Raw genomic sequence first — 25,640 nt, forward strand, 5'->3', positions numbered from 1 at the left:
TATCCAGCAAATAACAGTCTCCTAAATATTTCTACAGTCAAAAAGATACACAGAAATAAGTGGTCACTGATAAAAGTTTAAGCATTAATCTTGTCCTTGGAACATCTTGCCCCATGTTATATTTTTACTTAAATTTAGCAAGTTAGTCTAGTAAGCAATCAGGGGTTTATTAATTATTGATATCATTTTTAAAATGTTTATCACTTCAGGACTACCGAATTAAAATAGGTTGTGTTTTCATAGAAAAGGAGCTGAACAGGCAGGATTATAACTTCTTTTTCCTTTTCCTGCCTAGTAACCACAGACAAGCATACCGCTGTTCACCTAGGGAGTTCATGGTTTGTGCCTAGGAAGAGATCAGCTGCTCCCAAGAAATTGGCTTTGTAAAATCAACCTGTTCTCAACCCAAGGCTCTACTGTGTGCTCTGGCACCCCTCTGGCCCCGCCCAACCCAGGAGGCCTTGGGAGTGTGGAAGGGGACTGGCTTGTGTTGATCAGTCACTGGGATATGCTCTCTGAGGACAAGGAGAGTAAATGTCCTGCGATGCCCAGGACAGCCCTGTACAAGAGCTGGCCTGTTTAAAATGTCAGGGGTTCCCCTGTTGATAAACACTGCCAGACTGTCACCCTCACCTTTCCTGGGGTGTTAACAAATTTTACATTTCCATTTTCCTATACCCAAACAGCTTATCCAAAGGAAAGGAATGCACTGGGCATTTTTAAAACAGCATTGCAGTTTGCTCATTGTACCCATTCTTCTTTGTTCCATTTGTTTTCCTTGTCTTAACAGAATGTCGAGCAGGACTCACCCCGATATTCGAAGCACAGCTGAGCTTAGCAATCCCAGAATTAGTTTTCTATCCGTCCGTGGAGTCTAGAGTGAAGGGTGGCTTCCACAACATTGTTGAGGGTCTTGTCACCAGCATTTTTGGAATATCGTCTTTGGTGCCACAGCTTTCCCCACAAAACGGCTCTCCCCACTATCAGGTACTGGATCTGTGACCATCCTGCCTTCCAGCCAGCTCTGGAACTTCTTGAGAAATGCGGGTGTAACCTACCTGCCGTTGTCTTGCTCCCCAGGTTGACGTGGAGGGCATGGCCCGTTTGGCCAGCATGAGGAGCACCCTCATGGAGAGGGTTCAGAGCATGATGGCCCTCTGCTGCAGCTATCGGAACACCTTCAGCCAGTATTCCTACCTCTACGTGGAGGATCCGAAGGAGGTCCTGAGTCAGTTCCTGTTGTATGGGCGTGTCCTCACACCCGAGGAAATTGAAGCCCATGCAGAAGATGGCATCCCAAAGAACCCTCCCCTCCTCCATCAATTTAAATCGCAGATCGACTCCTATGAAAAGCTCTATGAAGACGTGTGCAGGCTGGAGTCCATCAGGGTGTTTGAGAGCTGCGTGAAAATTGATGTGCGACCCTTTAAAGCATCTCTACTGAATGTAATTAAGAAGTGGAGCCTCATGTTCAAGCAGCATCCTATTGACTATGTCACCGACAGGTAATAGAGTTGTCCCAGCTTTCTTCCAGCATTCCAAGCTGTTGAGAACACCATGTTTTTAATTTTCTTTATATTTCACTATAGGTTCATTGGTTAAATTAAAAATGAAAGCAGCTATTGGAGGTTCCAGGCTTCTGGACACCAGTGGGAACTTTCCTCCTGCCTTTACTTTGCTCTCCAGATATGGCCTCTTTTTGTTTTATTTTCCATTTGGTGCCCAGTGTGTGAAAGGCACCCAGTAAGTGGTAAATAATGTTCTGTGCACTCATAGCAGATCCAGCCTCCCCTCACAACTCTGACTGTGAAATCTCTTTAAGCCTGGGAAGCAGAGGGCGTCTAATGGACCTCTTAGATTTTATTTCTACCACTTAACTCCTTGTCTCAGATGATCTAGCTGGGCAATGCGGACGTCACTAAATCCACACATTCCTGATGCCTGCCTGGGCCATTCCAGCCATGTGATAGGACTGCATCTGACATTCTGTCTATTCCACTGTGGGCTTAGACTCCCCAGCCCAGCACCAGGCTCACCAGCCCAGAGCATCAGCTTCTGATAAATAATCAGTCTGGGCAGCAGTCCCCTGGTCACCTCACCTTCGCTTTGTCCCTGCGGATCTGCCACAGTCAGAATGTTAACCCCCACCCCCACCCTGAATCTTGTGGGGAGCCTTGGTCTCTCTGTTCAGTGTCCAGCCTTTGATATGACAGCTGGTGCTCCAGGGGAGCCATCCTGTCCCCTCCCCTGCATTCGGTGCTGCTCTTAGTTAAGGTACAGCCTCCCTGCTCAGTGAACTAGAGCTGTGAGCAGAAGGAAAATGGCCAAGTCGGGTGTGTCTGTCTGCAAGCAAAACCCCAAGACGTGGATTAATGATTGAGCATTGACCCCCCTATACAGAATTTTATTGTGGTTAACAACCATTTGATCAATAAATATGAGAGATGCCCTCACAAAAAAAAAAAAAAGTACACACTTCCAATTGTAAAATAAATAAGTAACCAGGATGTAATGTATAGCATAAGAAATATAGTCAAAATATTGTAACAACTTGGTATGGTGATAGCTGGTACCTAGAATTATCATGTATATAAATGTTAAATCACTGTGTTGTACACCTGAAACTAATATAATACTGTGTGTCAACTACCCTTCAATTAAAAAAAAAAAAAAAACCCAAGAGATTTGCAAGGCTGTTGGCCTGCCCCTCCGGGCAACCCCAGAGAAGCATCACAGGGTGTTTTAAACGGGGCTTCCTAGGTGTTCTCTAAGAAGCCAGTTTTCCATGTTCACAAAAACTTTTGCTCCCTGAGGAGCTGAGAGGCAAGGAGCAGAAGCCCTGGTGGGTACGGGGGCAGCAGCAGAGGTGCCCCCAGATAGAGCACCGCTGAGAGCGGCAGCTGCCCTGGCTCTTCTTCACTGGTAGGTCAGATGATCCAGAGATGAGGGGCATGTTTCAGAATACAGGTTTTATTTTTATTTAGGTGTGGCATGGCCAACAGAGAATCGGTAGGAGACGACTGCCATTGAAAAGATAGTTTGTTACACTTGTAAATTCCAAGAGGGAGTGTAAACCCGACATGGAGGGCCACACAGAGAAGCGCCAGGGTCCATCAGGAGGCAGAGGTGTGAGGGGGAAATGTGGGCAAGAGACTCCATTCTGGTTTCCATGGAGAAAATGGGCAAGACAGAGTGAGCAGGTTTGGGACTGGCTTGTTTGAATCATTTCATCAGGCTCTGGGGCACAGTGGCTGTCCCTAGTTGTCTGGCCCCTGGACCCGGGGGGCTAGGGCAGGTGGTCATGGTCTGGATGTGGGCATTGGGTGGAGGAGATGGTTGGGGATATGGACTCTGGGTTGACTGGCTTTCTCACAAAAAAGCGTGCTCAAAGGCAAGTCCTTTCTATCCCTAGGAATTGGCCAGCCCTGGGAGGGGCGGTCCCTTCAGCATCAGCAAGGCCCCAGATGTTTGGGCATCAGGAACACATGGTTGGTACAGGGTGTAGTGACAGCAGCTGCCTTGTCTCTACCACGGAAGGCTTCACGGGATCTAACCATTTCACAGGATAAGCATGTTGTAGAGCAATTAGGAGGCCTGAGTTCTTGTCCTTCAACCCCTATTTCACTATTTCTGAAGGAAGGCAGGATGACTGGGTTCCTCTAAGGTGCCTCTAGTGTTATCAGTTGGTGATTCCATAAACTGAGTGCTTTGCTACACTTTGGGAGAATGTGTTACTGTGTTCTCAAGGATTAGAAAAAGTGAAAATAATGAGGACAATGAGAAACATTTATTACTGTCTGCTATGTGTCATGTAATTATGTGATTCCCCCAACCCTTAATAGGTCAGGTGGAAGCCCCTCAATCCTGCCTCGCCTTACATCTTATACACTTCATTTATGGGCGGAAGCTCAGCCCTTCTTTATCAACTGTTCTTTTTAGCTTGGGCTGTTGTGATACTATGATTTATAAAAAGAAATATGTATTTGGTCTTCATCCTCATCTCTGGCACAGAGCTCCTAAAATCCTTGGAATTTCCTAAGTGATGAGAGTGAGAAGATGCTCTTTGTTATGTTAACAAGGTGACTTTTGAACCCATCTAAGGATGGAGGCAGGTTACCAGGAGGACAACCATGTGGTTAGAAGGTTGGGACTTGCAGTTCCACTCACCTGGCCTTGGGGCAAGGGATGGACAGGAGGCCAATCAATAGCCAATGGCCAATTATTTAATCAATCTTTCTTATATAATAAAGCCACCATAAAAACCAAAAGGATGGGGTTCAGAGAGCTTCCAAGTTGGTGAACATCTGGAGACATGTGGATCATGGCAGACTCAGAGAGGGCTTGGAAGCTCTACACCCTTTCTCCATACCTTGGCCCTATTAATCTCTTGTATCTGGCTGTTCTGAGTTCTGTCCTTTTATAATAAACCAGTAATCTAATGAGTAAATGAGTTTCCTGAGTTCTGTGAGCTGCTCTAGCAAATTAATAAAACTCAAGGAGCGGGTCATTGGAACCTCCCATCTATACCCGGCCAGTCAGAGGCAGAGATGGTAACTTGGGCTGTGACAGGTATCTGAAGGGTGGGCAGATTTGTGAGACTGAGCCCCTACCCTGTGGGATCTGATGCTACCAGATAGATAGTGTCAGAATTGAGTTGAATTGTAGGACACCCAGCTGGTGTGGGACAATTACCTGGTGGTGTGGGGAATGCTCCCCCACCCCCAACACACACACACACATTGGAACTGGAATTCGAATCCTAGTAGCCACCATAACAAAATGCCACAGACTGGGTGGCCTAGAAACCAGAAATTTATTTCTCCCAGTTCTGGAGGATGGGAAGCCCAAGATCAAGGTGCCTGTGGTTTGCTGCCTGTGGGGAGCTCTCCTGGCTTCCTCACTCTGTCCTCATGTGGCCTTTCCTTGGTGTCTCTGCACAGAGAGAGAGATCTCTTTCTTTTTCTCATAAGGCCACTAATCCCTTCTGAGGAGCCATCCTCATGACCTCATCTAACCCTTATTACTTCCCAAAGGCCCCACCTCCAAATGCCATACCATTAGGGGTTAGGGCTCCAACATAGGAATCTGTGGGGCGCACACACATTAGGGCCATATATCATCTAAATTCTCATCCCTGTTCAGCTCTTCATGCCCTGATCTGGCTCACCCCTGACCTTGCCCTCAGCAAGCCTTCCCACAGATCTCAGAATCTTTCATCAGCAAATGCCCACTGTTCCCTTCATCATCCCCCATCCTCCTCTTTCTCTAACTGAACCCTGGCTCGCTCTTGAGGATGCTGTGTTCCTTGCAGCCCTCCCCTGTAGGGCCTGATTTTCCTCCTGTATCCCTCTGAGCCCTGGGCCTGGAGGCACTCTTACTGGTCCTTGCTTCTTCCAGACCATGTCTCCACCATCCTCCCTCAAAATCCCCAGCTTCCCTGGAGCAAGTTCTTCCAGACATCAGCAATTGCCGTGTGTCTTTGCTGCAGCTGCCTCCCAAGCTGTTAGCCATTCTTCCCCATCACTGCAGCTCTTACCATCTGGCTCAGCCTCCCTTCCCCATTCTTCTGCTGACAATCATCCCCAGGGAGCCAACATGCACATAGAGTCTCCATTGTCCCTGCTTCTTACTTTGCTGACTTCTCTCCCCAGTGCCCTTCCCCTCCTCCCTAGCTCTGATGCCTCATTCCATGTCATGCTCTCCATGGGTAGAGGAAAAGTTGCAGAAGTAATTTCTGTCCTTCAGAGCCTCAGGTTCAAGCATTCCATTCTCTGACCACCGCCTAGTATCCTTCCAGCTCATGTACTTGGCAACCCCGCCACATACTTTCTTCAGACCCATCAGGATCCCCAATCCATTCACCCTGATGTTTCTCATTGTGTCCTTGATGTTTTATTTTTCGGTCCCTAGTATAAATGAAATTTTAAAATCATGTTTTCTGTGGAAATGGAATTGACTTTTGTGTATTGATTTTGTATCAAGCAATTGCTAAATTAACTTATTAACTCAAATAATTTGCATCCTTCTTTGGGCTTACCATGGACATAGTCATCATCTACACATTTATGATAGGTTTATTTCTTCCTCCTCAGTCTTTTTATAAAATGCATTTCATCGCTATTTCTTATCTTGCCACACTGTCTAGGACTTCCAGTATAATGTTGAATAAAGTGGTGATGGCAAGTACCCTTGTTGTGCCCCAGTCTTAAAGGGGATGCCTTCAACATTTCATTACTAAATATAACATTTGCCATGATTTTGTGTGTGTGTGTAGATTCTCTTTATCTGATTAAAGAAGTCCCCTTCTATTCCTAATTTGTTAAGAAGATTTAGCATGAATGGATATAGCATTTTGCCAAGTGCTTTTTCTAGCTTCATTAAGATAATTCTGCTTTTTCCCTCAAAATGTTCAAATGGTGAATACATTATTTTATTTCTAATATTAAACCAACCAGGTGTTACTGTAGTAAGCCCAACTACGAAGTATTATCTTTTCAAATATGTCCACTGGGTGATTTTGTTTGCAGATATTTTGTTTAGCACTGATAGGTTTATGTTTGCAGTTGAGATTGGCCTTCAATGTTCCTTCCTTATAAATGAGTTTCATAAAATGAGTTAGGACATAATCCTTCTTGCTTATTCTCTGGAAGAGTTGATATAAGACTGAAATTCTCTGATCCTTGAATGTTTTATTTAAATCTCCTATTGGGCCTTCTGAGCTTGATATTTTCTTTGTGGCAAGAGTTTTACCTATAATTTCTCTAATAGTTATAGGAGTTTTAGGTTTTCCATTCCTTAGTAGGCCATATTTGTCTAGGAATGTGCCCATTTCATGTAAACCTTTAAATTATTGTCATAAAATTTATAATATCCTCTTATCTCTTTAATCTCTATAGAATCTATGGTTATATTTCTTTTCTCATTTCTATTTGTTTTTATTTGTAATACTTTATTTGATCAATATTTCTAGAGATTTATAGAAATTTATCTTACGAACTCATTGATCCTCTTTATTATAACTCAATTTCCATTGTAATTTATTCTCTTATGCTTATTATTTCCTTCTACTTTTTTGGATTTGTTTTCTGTTCTTGGCTAACTTATGATTCTTTTTTTATTGATTTTGAAACTTTGCCTTTTTTAATATAACTTTTAGTTATAAATTCCCTTTTTTAAATTGAAGTATCACTGGTAAACAATCTTATATTGGTGTCAAGTGTAAATTCCCTTTTAAGTACAATTTTACCTACATCTCACAAGTCTTAACATGTAATATTTTTATTATCAATTTAGTTCTAAAACAGTTTTAATATCCATTATGATGAGTTTACATATATTTAAAATTTCCAAACATAGGGTTCTTCTAGTTATATTTCTGTTACTAATTTCTAACAATCACACTGTGGTCAGAGAATGTGATACATGTAGTAACAAGCTTCTGAAATTTGTTGAAGTTTGCTTTATACACCATCTAATGGTCAGTTTTTATAAATATTCTGCACACATTTGAATAGAATGTGTATTCTGTAGCTGCTGGGTCTAATGGTCTGTGCATGCCTATGTGATCAAATGTGTTAACTGTTTCATTCACATTCACTGTATCCTCACTGTCTCTTTTTGTCTGCTTAATTTATCAATTACTGAGGTAACTGTGTTAAAAATTTCCACTTTGCTGGTAGATTGTTAATTTCTCCTTATATTTCTTTCACTTTTTGTCTCATTTATTTTAAGGTTATGTTCTGTGAACATGCAGAGTTTGATTCTTTCTATCTTCCTGGCAAACTGAAACTTTTAGCCATACATTAATCTTCTTTATCTCTAGCTAGATTTCTTGTGTTGAAGTCTGTTTTGTCTTGTTTTAATATGACTAAACCAATTTCCCTTGTATGATATTTGCCTAGTGTCTCTCATTTTACCTGTTGGCTTTCAACCTTTCTGTGCTTTTATATTAGGAGAGATTTTTATAAGCAGCATTGAACTGAATGTTTCATCTACCTCAATACTGACATTTTAATGGGATGTTCATCAACATGTCTTTTGCTATTTTTGGATCCGTTTCTACCATTTTATTATATGCTTTCCATTTGTTCTTTTCCTTTTAATTTTTTCCTTTCTTGCCTGCTTTTTTTGTTTTCTTCCATTTTTCCTTTTTCTTACTCCATTTTCTTCCCTTCTGCTAATTTGGATCTTGTACTATTAAGGTCTCCAGTTCTTATGGTTCCCATTGCTATTTTAATAAGCATCCTTAAAAGAAAGAAATTTGTCAGCATTATTACTCTCTTCACAACCAATGCAAAGACTTTAGAATAGTTTGAACTCAACTGTTCACTCCTAGAATTATATTCTGTCATTCCCAGTAATTTCAATTGCTCTCTAGTATTTAAACTACACAAATTATACTTTATTTTTATACACTCAATGTTTATTTAAATTTACCTACATATTCACCAATATCTTTGCTCATTAAATCTTCCTACATCACAGAGCTCTTACCTGAGATCTGTCCACTAGAGGTTCCCTTAATAAGGGTCTATTGTAGAACTCTCATGCTTCCTTTGTCTGAAAATGCGTGTATTTTGACCTTGTTCTTGAAAAAAGTTTTTTAGAAGATAGAATTCTAGGACAACAGATATCTTCTTTATGTATTAAAGTATTATCCCACTGTGTCCCGGCTTCCATTTTTTCATGGCCTAGTCACATGTTAGTCCGATTCTTTTTTCCCTCCCTGGTTTTGTAGAAGTCTGTCTTTGCTCTGAAGCCATTTAACTACTTTTAAGGTTTTGTGGGTTTTTTTTCCTTTTTGGCAATCTTCAGTTTCATGAAGTACCTATGTGAGGGTTTCTTTATATTAATTTTGCCTGTAATTTGTTGCTTTTTTAATCTCACATTTGGAGTCTTTTAGCAATTCAAGAAAATTCTCCACTAGGATCTCTTCAAAGATTGTTTCTTGCCCATTCTCTCTCTTGCTTCCTCCTGGAGCCCTTGCTACACTTACGCCAGATCTTTTCACTCCTTCATGTCTTCACAGCTCCCAGAGCTTTCCATTTTTTGTCTGTCTGCACTGCAGTTTGGAAAACTTCATGTTCTCCACATAGAGCAATCTAATTCTCTCTTTCAGCTTTGTCTAAATCTCCTCTTTTAACCAATCACTGAGCTTTAAATTTTAATTATACGTTCCATTTTTAGATTTTTATTTGGTGATTTTATTATTTTGCTTGCTCATCTTTTACCCTCTTTTGTTCTTTTCTCAAATTTTAAGGCTTCTCTTTTATTTATTCATTTTTTAAGTTGGAGAACATGTTCATTAGATGATTTTAAGACAACTTCTGATGTGTCAACTTAAAAATTATTTGTTTCTCCATGCTGTAGATTCAAGGTAACATAAAGGCCTACAGGAAATTACTAGCTTCTTTCTCCTGGAATTGTCCATCAAAAAGCACAGTATGATCATTTTTGCATTGCTAAAACACATATTAAAAGCTTTTATATGCTTCCCTTCACAAAGTAATGCCATCACAGGCCATAATTTTCATGTTATCCACTTCAGTGAGTTTTGTCACTTGTTGGAATCCATCATTCAGACAAAGGTCCACATGCTATCACCGGTTCTGGCATATTTGGAAGGCCTCTGAAATTGCTTCCATTCCTGACTCGGAGATAATGCTGAATTTACACTTGAACTTAGTACTGGGTCAGGGGCAGGGTCTGTGACTTATTAAGGCTGTGTGGACTTATCTAGGCTTCTAGAGTGATTCCTGAAGAAAGCACTTCTGTCTAAACTAGCATATGGTGCTTAAAAGGATAAAGTTGTTTTTCTTAGTCTTGAATTGATGTCCAAGGAACTGCAGGAAGTCACTTTCTCCTGCTATATGGGTCAGAAATGATAAAGTGAAACACTCAAACAAGAACTCGTTTGTCCTTTCAATATATTAAATATTGCTATTTTATATTCTGCATCTGAATTCCAGTATCTGAACTCTTCACAGGTTTCGTGTCTGTTTCTGCTAGCTCCTACTGATGGTGACTTCTTGTATGGGTTATAACTTTTGATTGTAAACCATCTTCCTTGGAATTTTCTCTGTGGAAATCCTTTGAAGATTAGATTCCAGGTTCATTCCTCCAAGAATGATTTGCTTTTGTTTCTACGAGTCATCCAGGGGATTCTTCCAATCCCAGACCACCTACACTTCAACTAGCAGTGGCCCACCTAGTGCCCAGGGTAAAGCAGGCAAGTTTCCCTACAGTCCCTTTCTGTGCAGTGTGTTTATTTCTTGTTCATTCTTGCTGTGTTGCAGCTTCCTATTAGCTTAGCCTACCCACCTTGTGTGGGCCCTCGGCTCAAGCAATCAAAGTGGAAGTTCAAGGTCTTCATGGTGCAGTAGAAACCATTATATGAACGCCAACTTAAAACCTTGGTTGGTTCTTGCTCTTGATACGTCTTCAGCCTCTGGAGATTCCTTAATTTCATGCCCTGCTACTGATGTGTGTTTTAAATGATTTTGAAATAGTTGCTTATGCCTTCTAGTTGTTTGAGCAGGAGGGTTACTCATGTCATCATGTACATCATACAGCTAGAATCTGAAGTCTGCCATTCCCCAGCTTACTCTGCAGTCAACCTTGAACTAGACCAGCCCACTCAAACCGCTCATGTCAAGGTTGATAATGGTTTTCACATGGCCACACCCTGTGGTCACGATCTGTCTTCATCTTCCTGTGTACCCCTCAGGAGGAGTTGGCATAGCTGATCATTCCCTCTTTCCCCATTTCTCCCTGTGGCTTTCAGAATACCTCACGTTTCTTGTTTTCCTCCTGTCTCACTGGCTGTGCCATCTTGGTCTCCTTAGCTGGGCTTGTCTCTTCTAGACCTCCACCTATTAGAATTCCTGAAACCTTAATCCTGAACTTTCTTAGCTATCTATACTCATATTCCACGTGATATCTAACCCAGCACTTGAAGGACATCTGTGTGATAACTACCAAATTTATATTTTCAGCCCCATCTCTTAGGAACTCTCCACTGACTAATAAATGTCTCCCTGAAGTGTCTAGTGTCTGGGAGGCATCTTAAACCTCATGTGTTTAAAACATGTTCCTCTTCCCCTTCTCCCTCCACAAAAACTAGTCTTCCCCAATTCTTCCCCATATCTTTTTTTATTTATTTTTTATTTTGGTATCATTAATCTACAATTACAGAAAGAACATTATGTTTACTAGGTTCCCCCCTTCACCAAGTCCCCCCCACATACCCCTTCACAGTCACTGTCCATCTGCGTAGTAAGATGCTGTAAAATCACTACTGTCTTCTCTGTGTTGCACAGCCCTCCCCGTGACCCCCACCCCCATATCTTTTTAAATGGTACCATTGTTCACCTCACTGCCTGGGCCACTATTGATCTCTCTCATTTCCTCACATCTCTCCCCTAGTCCATCAGTGGGTCCTATAGGCTCTACATGCAAAATTATCTTGAATCTGACCACTCCTCAGGTCCACCAGCCAGGTGAAAGTCAATTATTTTCTGTCACATGGACAATGATTATAGTCCCTAAAGCCCTCCTGGCTTCCATTCTTGTCTCCCAACCAGCAAAGCCAGCACCACCATCTTCATTATCACCTCCCGCTAAAACACGTTCTCCTCCAGCTGCAGAGCTTTTGCTCAGAATAAAATCTGGAGTGCTTATCATGGCCAATAAGGCCCTGCCATGTCTGGCCCCTTGCTAACTCTCTGCCCTCTTTTCCCTCCATTTTTTCCCCATTTGCCTCATGCTTCTGCCATGTTGACTTTTCCCCTTTTCCTCAAACAAGTCAACTGAATCCAAGTTCTGTGCCTTCCCTCATGCTGTTCCTTCTATATGAAAACTTTTCTATTTCTCTCTGTGGCTCCCTCCTTCATACCATTTGTTTCTGCTCAAAAACCACCTCAATAGAAAGGCCTTTACTAACCACTCCATAGAGAATAGAGCCATCCTAAATAGTCTCTACCCATTTATAGTTCTCATCACTACCTGAAACTGTGCGGCCTATTCCATCCACTTGTTTCCTATTTATTTTTCCCACTAAGAGGTAAGTTTCAAAAGAGCAGAGCCTTTGTCCTATTTATTCTCTCCTCAGGACCTGGAAGCATGTTAGGGCTCATGTGTTAGACATATTAATTTTTTTCTCATATCATGTAATAGATATAAATATATCTGAGTTAAAGACAACTCTCACAATAACCAGTGGACAGAAATGATTTCTCCCATCTTATAGGTGAGGAAACAGGCTCTGAGATGTTAAATGACTTGGCCATGATTACACATACAACCTGAATATGTATGATTTTAGATACCACAGTATTTTTGTGATTTACAGTTTTTTTGAAAATTTCAAAAAAAATTACAAAAAACATTGCAAAACAGTACCAAAGTTTCCTTTCTGTGCAGTGTATTTTTATTTACTTATTTGATTCATTTATTTACTTTTACCTTCACTCAGATTTCCCAAATGATAACACCTTGCATAACCACAGTACAGTCAAGATTGGAAAGTTAATATTGATGTACTAGTAACTAACCTACAGACCTTGTTCACATTTCCCCAGCTGTCCTACTAATATGTCGTGTCTCCGGAGTCTCCATCAAAGTGCTCATCTTTGTCTTCATGACTCTGACACTTCTGAAAAGGCTCATATTCTTACCATCAGTGTACAGTCTATGCAGAGAGCTGTGCACATGGAAGGTTCTCCATTGCAATAGCTATATTTTTGGGGCAATAAATAAATCTACTTTTTGGGGAGAGGCAGGAGAGTGGCTCCTCATGTTCTGTTTGTGTTTTGCTTAGCTTGGCCGACCTTGAAGTGTTTATAAAAAATAGTCAGAGTTCAAAGGAAGTTGAAAAAGGCGATTTTAAAGGATTGGTTGAGATTATGGGACACCTTATGGCTCTTAAAGAATGGCAGGGCAGTATTGATGAGATGTTTGAGCCCTTAAAGCAAACTATTGAATTGCTGAAGACCTATGGACAAGAATTGCCAAAACGGTGTTTAAGCAGCTGGAGGTCAGTGCAAAATTTGTTTTCCTAATAAAAGAAAGAGTGGGGGAGTTTCAGGATTTCAGAGTCAGGTGAGGTGGATTGAAATAAATGAGAAACACGGCTTAGCAATTGCCCAAGGCCCATAATTTAGAACACTATGTGTAAGGTATGTGTCATATCTAGCACATGGTGGAAACTCAATAAATATGAAACACTGTAATTCTGGAGGATATATGAGAGAATTGATGTGGACAAAGTGTGTCAGGGTTTTTTTCCAGAATTAAGGGTGAACAAATTATTTTCATTCAGAGGAGAAAAGAGCAGATCTGAGGAGTGTTAAGTTGGTCTAAGAGGAAATGAGGGGCATTACAGAAAATAACCAAGTATTCTTGGAAAATATAAAAAGGGAAAGGGTTACTGGGTCAGAGGCTGAGGGCAAGAAGGATAGTGTTGAGCCCAAAGTAGGTGATCATTGATAGAACAACTAACTAGGGAGATAAGTCAAGGAAGGGGAGTTGTTGAAAACGGACAAATGATACCATGGCATTGCAGCAGGTGTTGTGGCACACATGAAGATATCTGGGGTCTGTCCAGTTTCAGGACTGTGGTGAAGGGAGGGAACAATGTGGGTCTGACCACACTGAGGTCTCCATTGCAGGAGCTGCCTAAGGAATGGAACAACATAAAAAAGATGGCCATTACTGTGAGGCAGCAGGTGGCCTCACTGCAAGCGAATGAAGTGAGCGTCCTCTGCCAGCGGTGCACAGCCTTTGATGCCGAACAGCAGCGGTTCTGCGAGTGATTCCACCAAGAAGCTCCCTTCAGGTATGGATCAGTCACCACCACTGCCTCCTTACCTATAAACATGGCACCTTTGAGTCACTGACTGTCTTTCTGTTGAGTTTGTGTTCTTCTAGCAGGTAAGACTAGTTAACAGTCTTCCCTTCCATTACGGTTAGGACGTGGGGCTCGACTGGACAGCATCCTCTCAGAGCCTGCATGAGATGACCACAGGTTGTGCAAACAAAAGACCTTGCCTTCAAAAGTCTAGAAACTTCTGTGTCTCCAGGTCTATAAAGGGATTGTATGTGGTATAATTATAAAGTTTTCACTAAACTGTTGGTATTCTAAATTCTCAAAAACTCCTTTTCTTTTATGGCTGATAGAATTTTTAAATACTTTTGGAAGGCATTTTGGTAGCCTAAATTAGGAAGGATTCGAGGTGAAGGATTTACTTCTTTCATAGCTTAGTAATGCTCAGACACCTCCCTACTTGTGATTAGGGGTCTTTACATAAAACAACTATAAGATGGGCAACACCATTCACATGTGTGCACATTGTGCACACACACATAGGTTCCATTCTCTGAGCTTTCCTCCCTTAGTGGGGAAGACTGCTAGGGTCTGCCTCTGGTCTACTGCTCAGCATCAGAGGCTCTGAAATATTACACTGGGAGGTACATGTTAAAGCAACAAATGAAACAAACAAAAATCACAACTCTACTGAAAGAAAATAGAGCATAATGATTAAGTATTTGGACTCTGGACTCAGGCTGTCTAGTGTCTAATCTCAGGCTTAATGCCCATGTCAGGAAGCCACTCAATATGTCTGTGCTTCAGTTTCCTCATCTGTAAAATGGGGTTAAAAATAGCATGCACTGCATAGGGTTGCTGATAGGGTTAAAGCAATACCCTTTCCAAGTGTTTAGCATAGCATCTGGCACTAGGGTGACCAACCTTCTTGGTTTTCCCTTGACTGTTCCCATGTTACCACTGAAAGGTCACACATCTAGGGAAGTCCCTCTGTACCAGGCACATCGGAGCTGTTGGTCACCCAACCTAGCCCACAGTTAAGGGTCTACTTATTCTTACTGAATAATGTTCACCAAACATTTATTAAGCAGCTACTCTCCCCAAGTTATTATACTTGGGGCTAGAGAGAAAAAAAATGAGTGTGTTGAGAGGAAGGGAAGGGCAGATTTGTAAAACTGTGCAAAAGATGTGTATAGACAGATAAAACACAGGACTCTGAAGCAGTGTGCTACCATTTCGGCTGCACGTTAGAACTACCCAGGGAGCTCTTAAAACTTCCAATGTCCAGTCTGCCCCACAGACCAACTATATCAGATTCTCTGGGGGTAAGACCTGGCATCAGTAGCTTTGTGAAGCTCCCCAGGTGTTTCCAGCATGCAGCCAAGTTTGAGACTGCTGCCCTGGAGGGACGTAACTGCTTCTCTTCTCAGGAGTCAAACCAGGACGTTAAAACTGAGTCTGTCTCCCTCTAGAGTAATTGCCTTAGTAGCTATGCCCTCATTCCTAAGAAACATCTATTGTTCAAAACACTGTGGAACTCCTTTTGAAACTTATCAGACTTTGAAGCACATTGTTTTGACTCTCCTTTTGGGCATGCAGTTGAATTTTTAAAATTCAACACTGGTCATGTAGAGCGAAAGCTGTTGAGGGAGGTAGGATATCAAGCTGAGTAATACTGCTTAGTGTTAACAATCACACCATGGCAGCAGCCATAAAAGTAATGATACTAATAACCTTGGCATTAGTCTGTCTTAAGACTGTCTCCTAAGAAAATTTCAAAGAAGGAATTCCCAAGATGGTTTGGTGAAATGGCTTCCCAAACAGGCTTCTGAGATTGGTTGAAAGGACAATACTCATTTGCTAGTCATCTGATGGAAATCTGGTATTCCTCCTTCATGGTTACATTGTGTACGTGTATTGATTGGCTGTTGTTTTTTTATTTAGTAGCCACACTATTTTTTTTCCCTTTCTTAGCACTTTATCTGCTGGCTATGAGGATATCACTCCCCTTAGCTGGGTTTTCCAAATTCACATCTGTTAATTTGACATGCAGACGAATCTCTGGAAGAGAATGTTTTGAGAAGAACTGCTCACAGCAGTGTGGAAATCCAAACATTACTGCAATTTTGATGTATTTCTCTCCTCAAGAAAACCTTCAGGACTAGAGCAGAATTGTGGATTTACTGATGAAGGGAATCTTCGTGGGTGTCAATTCATTTTGTTTTGTTTCTTAGTTTGGTGTGCGTGAATGTGTGTGTTTAAAATGTTTAGGTACCATGAGTAGCAAATGAGTTTAGTTCTGGTTGCTTCACTTTGAGATCATTGACGAATTTCTAAAATGCAGCCTGTGGTGCATTCCTCGATGCATGCAAGTGTCTATTCCTGATTAGACTACAGATTAAGCTCCCATTTATCTTGTCTTTGAGGAAGAGAAAGAAATAAAGTGTCTCATTAGGCCCTTGCAGTCTGACAGGTGCTGGGTGACATCACATTGCTTGGGTTGAGGTTCTTCATGTCCAAGTCACGTTTTACTTCCTCTTTTAGTCCTAAACTCTCAGCTGTGTCAGCATATTCCTAGTTGAGCTCTCTCACTTCACAGTAATCGGCTAAATCATCATACTCAGATTCAAGGGCTTTATAGAACTCTTAAAATTGGAGACTAATTCTCCTCTTTGAGTGAAAGGGATGTTCTGTGCTTCCAGCAGCACTGTCTTGTTCAGTCTTCCTGACCTTAGGAATGATTCCAGGACATCTTATCCATCTCAAGACCAAGGTAACTCAGGGGTTTCTTAACCAAAGCATTTGACCCCTGCAGGCTCCAGCTTAATGGGGAACATTAGTGGTTTTAGTTGGCTGGCAACCAGATTCTGTCAATAGCTGGGGGGCGTTCTTGAAGACCCCCCTCCCATTGGGTACTATCCTGCATGTACCCAAGCAAGGCTTTCCAAATAGCCCAGAGAGCACGCAGGAGGGAAGAAGGACCTCTGTCTCACTTGGACAGCATCTTACCATCTCTTCAATCACTGGGGAAAAAAGCAACATTGGGTCATTAAATCTCCCAGGGACATATCTATAGTTCATTAGACTACATCATCAGTTGAGCTTGACCCTGTTCTTCCAGCTAATTTGACTCATTCACATGATTCAGGCTTCCATGGAACAAAAGAGGCTGTGGTCTCAACAGTGGAGTCAGCAAAAATGGTGCAAAGGCTAGGATTTTAAAGTAATACACAGTCCCTGACCTCAAGGACTTACAGCCTCAGGACAGTTTCAAAAATGAGTAAGTAGTCATGTTCACTGGATGCCAACTTCAACCCCCACTGGGAGGCAGTTCACACCCCCTAGAAGAGGGTGCTGGAGCCATCTTGAGAATTAGCCACTTGTTCTCCGTCTTCCATTTTGGACAAGTCATTGGAAGGGACTGTTCCACTGCTCACGCAGATGGGGGCCACAGGATGGGAAGAGCTGAAAGAACACAAGTTTAGATCAGATGTGCTGAGTTGTACAATACCTGTGGGGTATCAAGCAGAGGTGTGTCATCATTCGTTGTATACACGTATGGTGCTGAGGTTAACCTTTACCAACTACTAGCTTCCCACAAAACAGTTTAAGTCACTGCTCTTTCTCTGTCTATGCTCAAGTGTAGGTCAGGCTGGCATCAGTCATTTTTCCAAGATCACATGCATGAACACCCTATTTCCATCTCTCTTAATTATGGTTTTATTCATCCAGACTTTCCAGACATTTCTCTTTTAGATTAAAATACTTTTGCATTATTATTTCAATTTCAAAGACTTAGTACACCTTTTTCCCTCCTATTACTTTCTTGTTTTTGTACTGTATTGCTCCCCTGAGTTTAGAGAACCGCTTGTAGTTTATTAGGCACATTAATCAGGTCTATGGCTATCCTGACAATTCACACTACAGTGTTTAAATGGGAAAAAGGTTACCTGCCCTCATGTCCAGAGGTCCTTTTCACTACTTAGGCCGAATTAACTTTTATGTGTGCTTAGCTGTAGGAAATTACTGTCCACAAATTTAAACTATAAACAAAAACTATGCCACAGGGTAGATGAAGTTTGGGATAGGTTTGACAAATGATCACCTCTTACAAATATTTGAGGAACCAATATTGATTTAAGGATGTTCATATGTGCTGAGGAAGGAATGGTTAGGAAGATCATTTATCTTCTTTTGTGTGCACCCCCAAAACTCTAATAGTGCATATCTTACCTATTAAGTTATTCTTGAATTTTACTCCATTAATATATTAAACAGCATGTGGGCTACTAGAATTTGTCTAGTCAATCTTGTGCTAATACCAAGAGGCTAAGTTCACTGCAGTCAAGATAAAAAGTAGAACCTACACAGTGACAATTAGTCTCTGGAAATTAAGAATAAACAGGACCATTCAGGTATGGTGATCTTCCCTGCTGGACCGCTTGCCTTGAGGATGTTACATTTCTTTCCTTCTAGTTCTTTCTCCACTGTTCTCATGGGGGAGAGGGTTCCTTGCCTATATAGATGAAGGGCCCTCTTCAGCTCTGTCATCTCCAAACTCATATTCTGTTCTGAGACAGCTGGCAGCTGGAGAACAGTGAAGACGTGCACTGTTGTTCAGCCTCATTCCCGTGAGGAGTAAATCCACCACCATAACACAAGGGCCAAAAACTATTTAGATGGAACAAGCGGAATCAAACAGAGCAAGCATCAAAGTTAATCTGACACTAATTTAATGGTATGCATAACTGTTATTGTGTTGCATGGCAATTAGGCTTAAGTGGTGAGCGGTTCGGGTAAATGACTTTAATTAGGATCACGTTCCATCCATCAAGTCCAATATTTCCAAAGAGGACTGAGAGAAGAGGCAGTTCAAGAAAGGGAATTTGTATGCCATCCTTCTCCTTTCTCCCCTCCCCTCCCCTCCCCTCCACATCCCCCCAGCCAATACACACATACGGATACGCACACTCAGTTGGAGGAAACGGCCAGTTCTCTAGTCATTCATGTCCTCTCAACTTTCCCTTTGAGGATGGACCCTGGGATGCCCTATTCTGACTTTAGAGGAACGCAGTGTTCACATGTAAGTCGTGGTGTCCCCAGTACCTAACCCAAGCATACAGAAACAAGAAAACCTGAAAGAGGTGATGGCGAAAAAGTGTAAAGAGAGACTGCGGAGGAAAATGAGAGGCTCCTTGAACACTGGGTTCTGGGTGCTCCTGGCCACAGGAACATTATCTGCGCGTGTGGGTTCCTTTGTATGTAGAGTTCTTACATGGAGAGGCCAAACCAGGAAAGCAGGTCTGGGCGGGTGGCAGCATCAAGTAGGTTAACGCTGCTGAGCACCAGGAGCAGAGGACACCTGCCATACACATTGTAGAAAAGAGGATAAGGGGGCGTGAATTAAAACTCCAAAGCTAGATACAGTGTTTACTGGGGCAAGTGCAGAACCAGAGGCCACCCCAGGATGCAGGCAGAGCAGACCAGAGAGGGCGGAGGGGCTGCTGAGCACAGCCTGGAGAAGGGACTTAGATGAGGAGCCCGAGCTGAGGCACATAGTGAAGGAAACTGATGGTGACTGCAGAGTGCCTTGCTGAGGGCTTGTGTTCAAACTCCAAGGCTCCCAGCAGAGGTCCTCAGACTTGGAGGAAAGCACTGCAGGCCATCAACGTGAGTCTCACCACAGACAAGGACACCAGCGGAGCACATTGGAGTCACCCAGGGTGCTTGAAAACTGCCATTGCGCACACCCCAGCCCCAAAGATTCTGATTTAATTGATCTGGGGAGCAGCCTGGCATGGAGATTTTAAAGCTTCCAGAAGATTCTAATATGCAGCCAATACTGAGAGCCACCACTCAAAAGGAAGCGGTGCCAGATGGGGTCAGTGCTGGACTTTTAAGTGCCAGCCCTCTCGCTTAAAGATGACTTCCCACTAGCAGCTCCTGGTAGGCTTTGGCTTTTAGCATCTGCGGTAACATGCGGTGCTCTTTTGTGACAGGTGGTCTGGAAGCCAGTGAGTGGCAGCAGAGTCTGAAGGGGGCTTGAACAAAGGGATGATTCCCCTCTACCCTGGATAAGGGGTTGGGGGAGGTGGAGGAGAAGAGGAGCATTTTTACCTTCTCAGAAGTGAAGAAAAGATCCAAGCAGGGAGTTCCTCTTGGAGTGTCTTCCCTCCAGTGGGTTGTGTTCACTCTACTCCAACCTGCCCTGAATGTCTTTTCTTCCCAGGCTTTGGTGAAACTCACTGCTCTTTGCTCAGATACTAAGCATTTGTGCTCAGCAAAATAGGCCAAGCAGAGAAAGACAAATACTATATGATTTCACTTACATGTACAATCTGAAAAGCAGAACAAAGAGACAAACAAAAAAACAGAAACAGACACATAAATATGGAAAACAAATGATGGTTGCCATAGAGGAGAGGAGTGCAGGGATGGGCAAAATAGTTGAAGGGAATTAAGAGGGATGAACTCCCAATTATAAAATAAGTAAGTCATGGGGATGAAGAGTACAGCATAGGGAATATAGTCAATAATTTCATAATTTTATATGTTGACATCTGGTAACTACATTTATCATGATGAGCATTTTATAATGAATATAATTGTCAAAACACCATGTTGTACACCTGCGACCAATATAATATTGTATGTCAACTACACTTCAACTAAAAATAAAAAGTAAATATTGGAGTTGGTGGTACTTTGGTGATCCTAGGAAATGGGCCTGTACAGCAATAATATTACTAATAAGTGTGCTGTACTTACAAAGGAAACACATTGTGTCTTGTAGATTTGACAGCATTGACCCTTATCAAATGCGGGATGCCTGGCACACTAAGATCCAGCAGATGGCATCCACCATGGCCTCCACTGCAGAGTCTGCCAGCCTGTTTGAGGTTAGTGTTCCAGACTACAAGCAGCTAAAGCAGTGCAAGAAGGTCTCCCAGCTGAACGAGCTCTGGGACCTCCAGCATCCGTGTCTGGGAGACCACCATGTGGAGGGATATCAACGTGGAGGCCATGGATGTGGAGTGCAAGCAGTTTGCCAGGCACATCCGGAACCTTGACAAGGAAGTCAGGGCCTGGGATGCCTTCACGGGCCTGGAAAGCACTGTGCTGAACACTCTGACCTCGCTGAGGGCCGTGGCTGAGCTCCAGAATCCAGCCATCCGGTGGCGGCACTGGGGGCAGCTGATGCAGGCCACGGGTGTGAGCTTCACGTGGGCGAGGGCACGACACTGGCACAGCTCCTGCAGCTCCAGCTGCACCACTTTGAGGATGAAGTCCGGGGCATTGTGGACAAAGCAGCGAAGGAGATGGGGATGGAGAAGACCTTGAAGGAGCTGCAGGCCACCTGGGCCAGCATGGAGTTCCAATACAAGCCCCACCTGCAGACCAACGTCCCCCTGCTGCAGTCAGACGAAGGCCTCATCGAGGTCCTGGAGGATAACCAAGTGCAGCTTCAGAACCTGATGATGTCCAAGTATGTTGCTTTCTTCCTAGAGGAAGTGTCGGGCTGGCAGAGGAAGCTGTCCACAGCCAATGCTGTCATCGCCATCTGGTTTGATGTGCAGCGCACGTGGTCTCATCTGGAGAGTATATTCATTGGATCTGACGATATCCGGGCTCAGCTGCCCCAGGTACTTGCTAAGGAAACCCTGCCCTCTGTTCCCTTCCCGAGTCAAGGGAAGAGCACCCAGTTCCTTCATCCTCTAGACCTTTCCTTCTCTGCTGCCTGCCTCGGCCTCACTCAACAAATGCTTGTGCTTCACGAGCCACCAGAAGTCAGGCAGAGGAAAAGAAAGAAGGTGAAATGCACACCAGTCAGTTTGTCCCTGGGTGGGTGAGCAAAAGAGAACCTGGATTTTAAAAAAGCCCATGTACACAAGAGAAGGAATAGAAAATATTTTGCTACTGCAGTTTGTGGTGAGCTGCTCATGGGTTGTCCCATAGATGATTACAATGCAGCTATCGATTGGCAGAGAGCACTGTTTCCAAGCATATTCACATTCCTTCTCAGCAGCAAGCTGTTCTGTAACCCTCTGGCCTGTGCCACATAGTAAATACCAGTCTTCAGCTAAATACAAAACACGGAATTTCTCTAAAATATGCGTACTTCTCTTTGCTACCTTCCCTGTGGTTGATAGCCCTTTCTAATTTGTCCTAATTAATGTGCCATTAACTTAGCCCCTTCAGTGGACTCTAACTCATAAAAAGAATTTTTTTGGCAGTCTTTCTCTGGGTCCCTTCAGCACAGCAAGGTCTTTGCTTACAAATTAGTTTAATTCCAAAATGTCAAATGACGTCCAGATCTTGCTAAAAAGTTTAAAGCACATTTCATCAAAACATTTTATTTTCCCAGCTCATCCCGCAAAAGCATATTTAATGTAATAATACACATTAAAGGTTGCACATTTGGAGTGGAAACTAACAGAAAACAATTCTGTCAGAGCTTTTGTAATTATGCCAAATTGAATAAGCCAGGTTTTACTTATCTCCAGTGCTAGTGATTGAAGAAGAGCAGGTTTAATTATAAGGAGGTGAAGACTTTAACAGAAGCATTTGAGGACTTTCAATGAAATACAATAAAGAATCAGTATCATTAACTGCTCAACAGTGCCACAAATTTGTGTGTAAAATATGTAAATATGTGTTCTTTGTATTAACAAAACGACAATAGAGACAATCTCAAAACAATAAAATCAGTCATCTTACAACCTAATTAGTAACTATTTTCATTCATTAAGAATATTTCCCGGCTCCCCGCGGGTTTCACCATCTGACCCGGGGCAGGGCCGCGCTCCGGTCGCCCAGCTCGGCCTCGGCAGGGACTCAGCGCCCCGCGCCCGGGGCCGAGGGCGCAACAGAGCCACCCCAGCCCCGCGTTGTCCGGCCCGGCCGCCCCCCGCCGCATCCCCTAGTCCCCTCCTCTCCTGCCCTCCCCGGGGGCGGCCTCGTGACTCCGCCTCTCCCTGCTTCTCCCCGCCCCGCCCGGACCTCCGGACGGGAGGCGTCCGCGGTGCAGCCAGGGACCCGCGCTCCTGCACCCGGTACCTGGGAGGCTCCTGCGGCTACGGCTGCGGCTGCTCCACTTGGACGCCTCCTGTCGGCACTGAGCTCGGGCCAGGCTTCCGGCGGATGACTCGGGGCAGCCAGGAATGGCCGGCCGCGCCCTCGGGGACTGCGCACCCGCAGTCTGTCTCCGGGGGCGCCGGGCCGCGGGGAGAAGAGCGCCGCTCCCGAGCGCGTCCGCCCGAGGTGCGCCCAGCAGGGGACAGGCTTGTACTCCTGGGCTGGTTTGCGCGGTAGTCGTGTTCAGCGTGTGTGTGCCGGAGCAGATGCAAGGTTGGGACTTCACCTTGAAAAGAAACGAAAAGCAAACCAGAGCTTAAAGGTTCCTAAAGGCTGTGGCTTCCAAGCTTTTCTGATAGGATTCCCATCGAAAACAGTTTTTGAGCGTGCATCTCCGCATCACTTTGAATTTATATGTGCTAGTATGCTAAATACTGATGTTATGAACACTATCAAACAAAAATTTAAAGAATATGAAAAATCTTTTTCTTTAGATATACACATCTTTGTACTCACAAAAACCATTTTAAAATTTAGTGACATCAGTGTGATTGAATACATTTGTTTTAATCTTAGTTTAACACTTTGCAATATGCTAATTTGAAGATCTAGTTTTCAGTTCACTTCATTTCTCAACCTGGATTGCTCTCCTTAAGGAGGGAATGCTCTGCAGGAAATAAATTGGTTGATTCAAGTAGAATAAAGGCATCACTGATTGTACTTCATAAACCTTGACACTTGTCTTTCATCCACATACTAATTACCTGAAGATTTCTGGTTGAAATCCAACTAGTAAATTGTATTTATCCTCTTTAAAATCATTTGTTCTTGCAAACCAAACTTTTTAAATACCATGTTTAGTATTTTCTGATTGACAACCTCTGAGTATTTTGCGGGCCTTTATCCTGGCTTGATGTCTACGCTAACGACTCACTTGTTGCCTACATTTCTTTGGGATGTACAATGATACATAACATTTAAGTACTTTAAGTTTACTGGGACACAGACACGGGGAATTCTTTCATTGCTCCTTAGTGTGAGATTTTATGGATAGAAGCAAAATGTTTCATAAAGATATGACAATGTCAGGTACATTACAATTTCCTGTCTTTGGAGCTAGGCATAGAACCTTTTTTATTTATCCTATAATACTGAACCAAAATTGGTACAGAAATCATATATTCTTAAACCGAGTTACAAACGGTTCATGTCAGATCCAGTCTTTCATTTTATTAGATGAGTAGAAAGAAAGCAAGACAGTGTGATATAATCGGCTTCTAAAATGACCATAACAGCTAATGAGACTACCAATAAATAGTTGTGTGTGTGAATGTTTTTAAATAAGTTAAGAGAACACAGCCAATGTATGGAGATTCAATATTACTAAAAATACCTTCTTATAACCAATAATATACATTTACATAAATTAGAAATTTATTCTACTTTATATGATTTCTAAAAGCAGGGATGTTTGTACAACAGCTTTACACACAATAATTTTTTAATAAAATGTTTATTTTGGAACTTTGAAATTCACAGAAAAGTTGCCAAGGTAATACAGAGAACTCTATATGGTAGTAACACAGTTTCCCTTAATGATAATCTCCAACATTACCATGATACATTTGTTAAAAGTAAGAAGCCAACATTGGTGCATTGCTATTAACTGTACTCCAGATTTTGTTTGGATTTCTGTAGTTTTTTGTTTTTTCCATTGATGTCAACATCATAAGTGTTTGTTAAATATTCAGATAGCAGAAAGGGAGATTTAATTTTACCATGGTAATTTGTGAACTATTGAAACTACATTCTTGGGAAAATTCTTGCTTATCAATTTATCTCCCTTACAAAGATTTGTCTTCACTAAATGATGCATATGAAATACAGTGTTAATGATAACACGGTGGCCAAGTAGTTCATGAATTGTAAGACATTCGGTATTTCTGAGATGTAAATAAAAGTCACATTAAGACAAAATGTTAAATGGTAAAAATAAAACTTCTACAAGTTATATAGATACCATAGGGTTATTAGAGTGCATTATTTCAAGATTTATCTGCTAATATTCAAATATGAAAAAGATCTAGGCTACAAACTGATGTTCAATTGTGTTTTTCATTCTTATGATGCATTTTTTATACCATAAGATGGTCTTGTTTGATGAGAGAGATACAAGGTTTAGGGGGTGCAGAATCTCCCATTAAAGAGAATGCTGTTGGTTTTGTTGTGCCTGATGAAGAAGAGAAATGGGTGGTTTGCATTAAATTCAATGGATGGGAGGCTCATTTTTAAACCCACCTCACTCCCAGTGCCAGCGGCAGCCTCTGTGCCTTGCTCATTTATTTCCACATAGGACTTGTGGAAAACATTGGACAGATAACAGGTTTCTCTCTGCAGACATTCCTGAGAAATCAGCTTTCCTCTGGTCAAAGGCATCACTCATCCTCATCCTGCTCAGTGCTGACCTGAGATCGTAAGTCTCTTCCAGCCTGAACCTAGGAAGATGCAGCTGCCCGTCATACAACTGCATCATGTCTGCGCTGGTCCGCTCACTCAGCTTCTCATAGGTGGTGGCCTTTTCCAGCTGCAAGATTGGAACCAAGGAAGGATCAGCAATTCCGAAGGGGAGTAAGAAAGACTGCTTGAGTGAAATCTCTAGATATTACATAGATGAGTTACGGTCACTCCATCACCCAGGGTAACAAAACACACACGTTTGGAAATACAGCATAATGAGATCCTT

General features: G+C 42.5%; 1 pseudogene; it reads left to right on the plus strand.

The window, feature by feature from the left end:
• Nucleotides 1-13,039: 13,039 nt before the first annotated feature.
• LOC140848601 (dynein axonemal heavy chain 9-like) overlaps nucleotides 13,040-25,640 on the plus strand; it is a 162,344-nt pseudogene continuing 149,743 nt past the window's right edge.

Source organism: Manis javanica, chromosome 4, assembly GCF_040802235.1.
Source record: "Manis javanica isolate MJ-LG chromosome 4, MJ_LKY, whole genome shotgun sequence".
Taxonomy (NCBI): domain Eukaryota; kingdom Metazoa; phylum Chordata; class Mammalia; order Pholidota; family Manidae; genus Manis; species Manis javanica.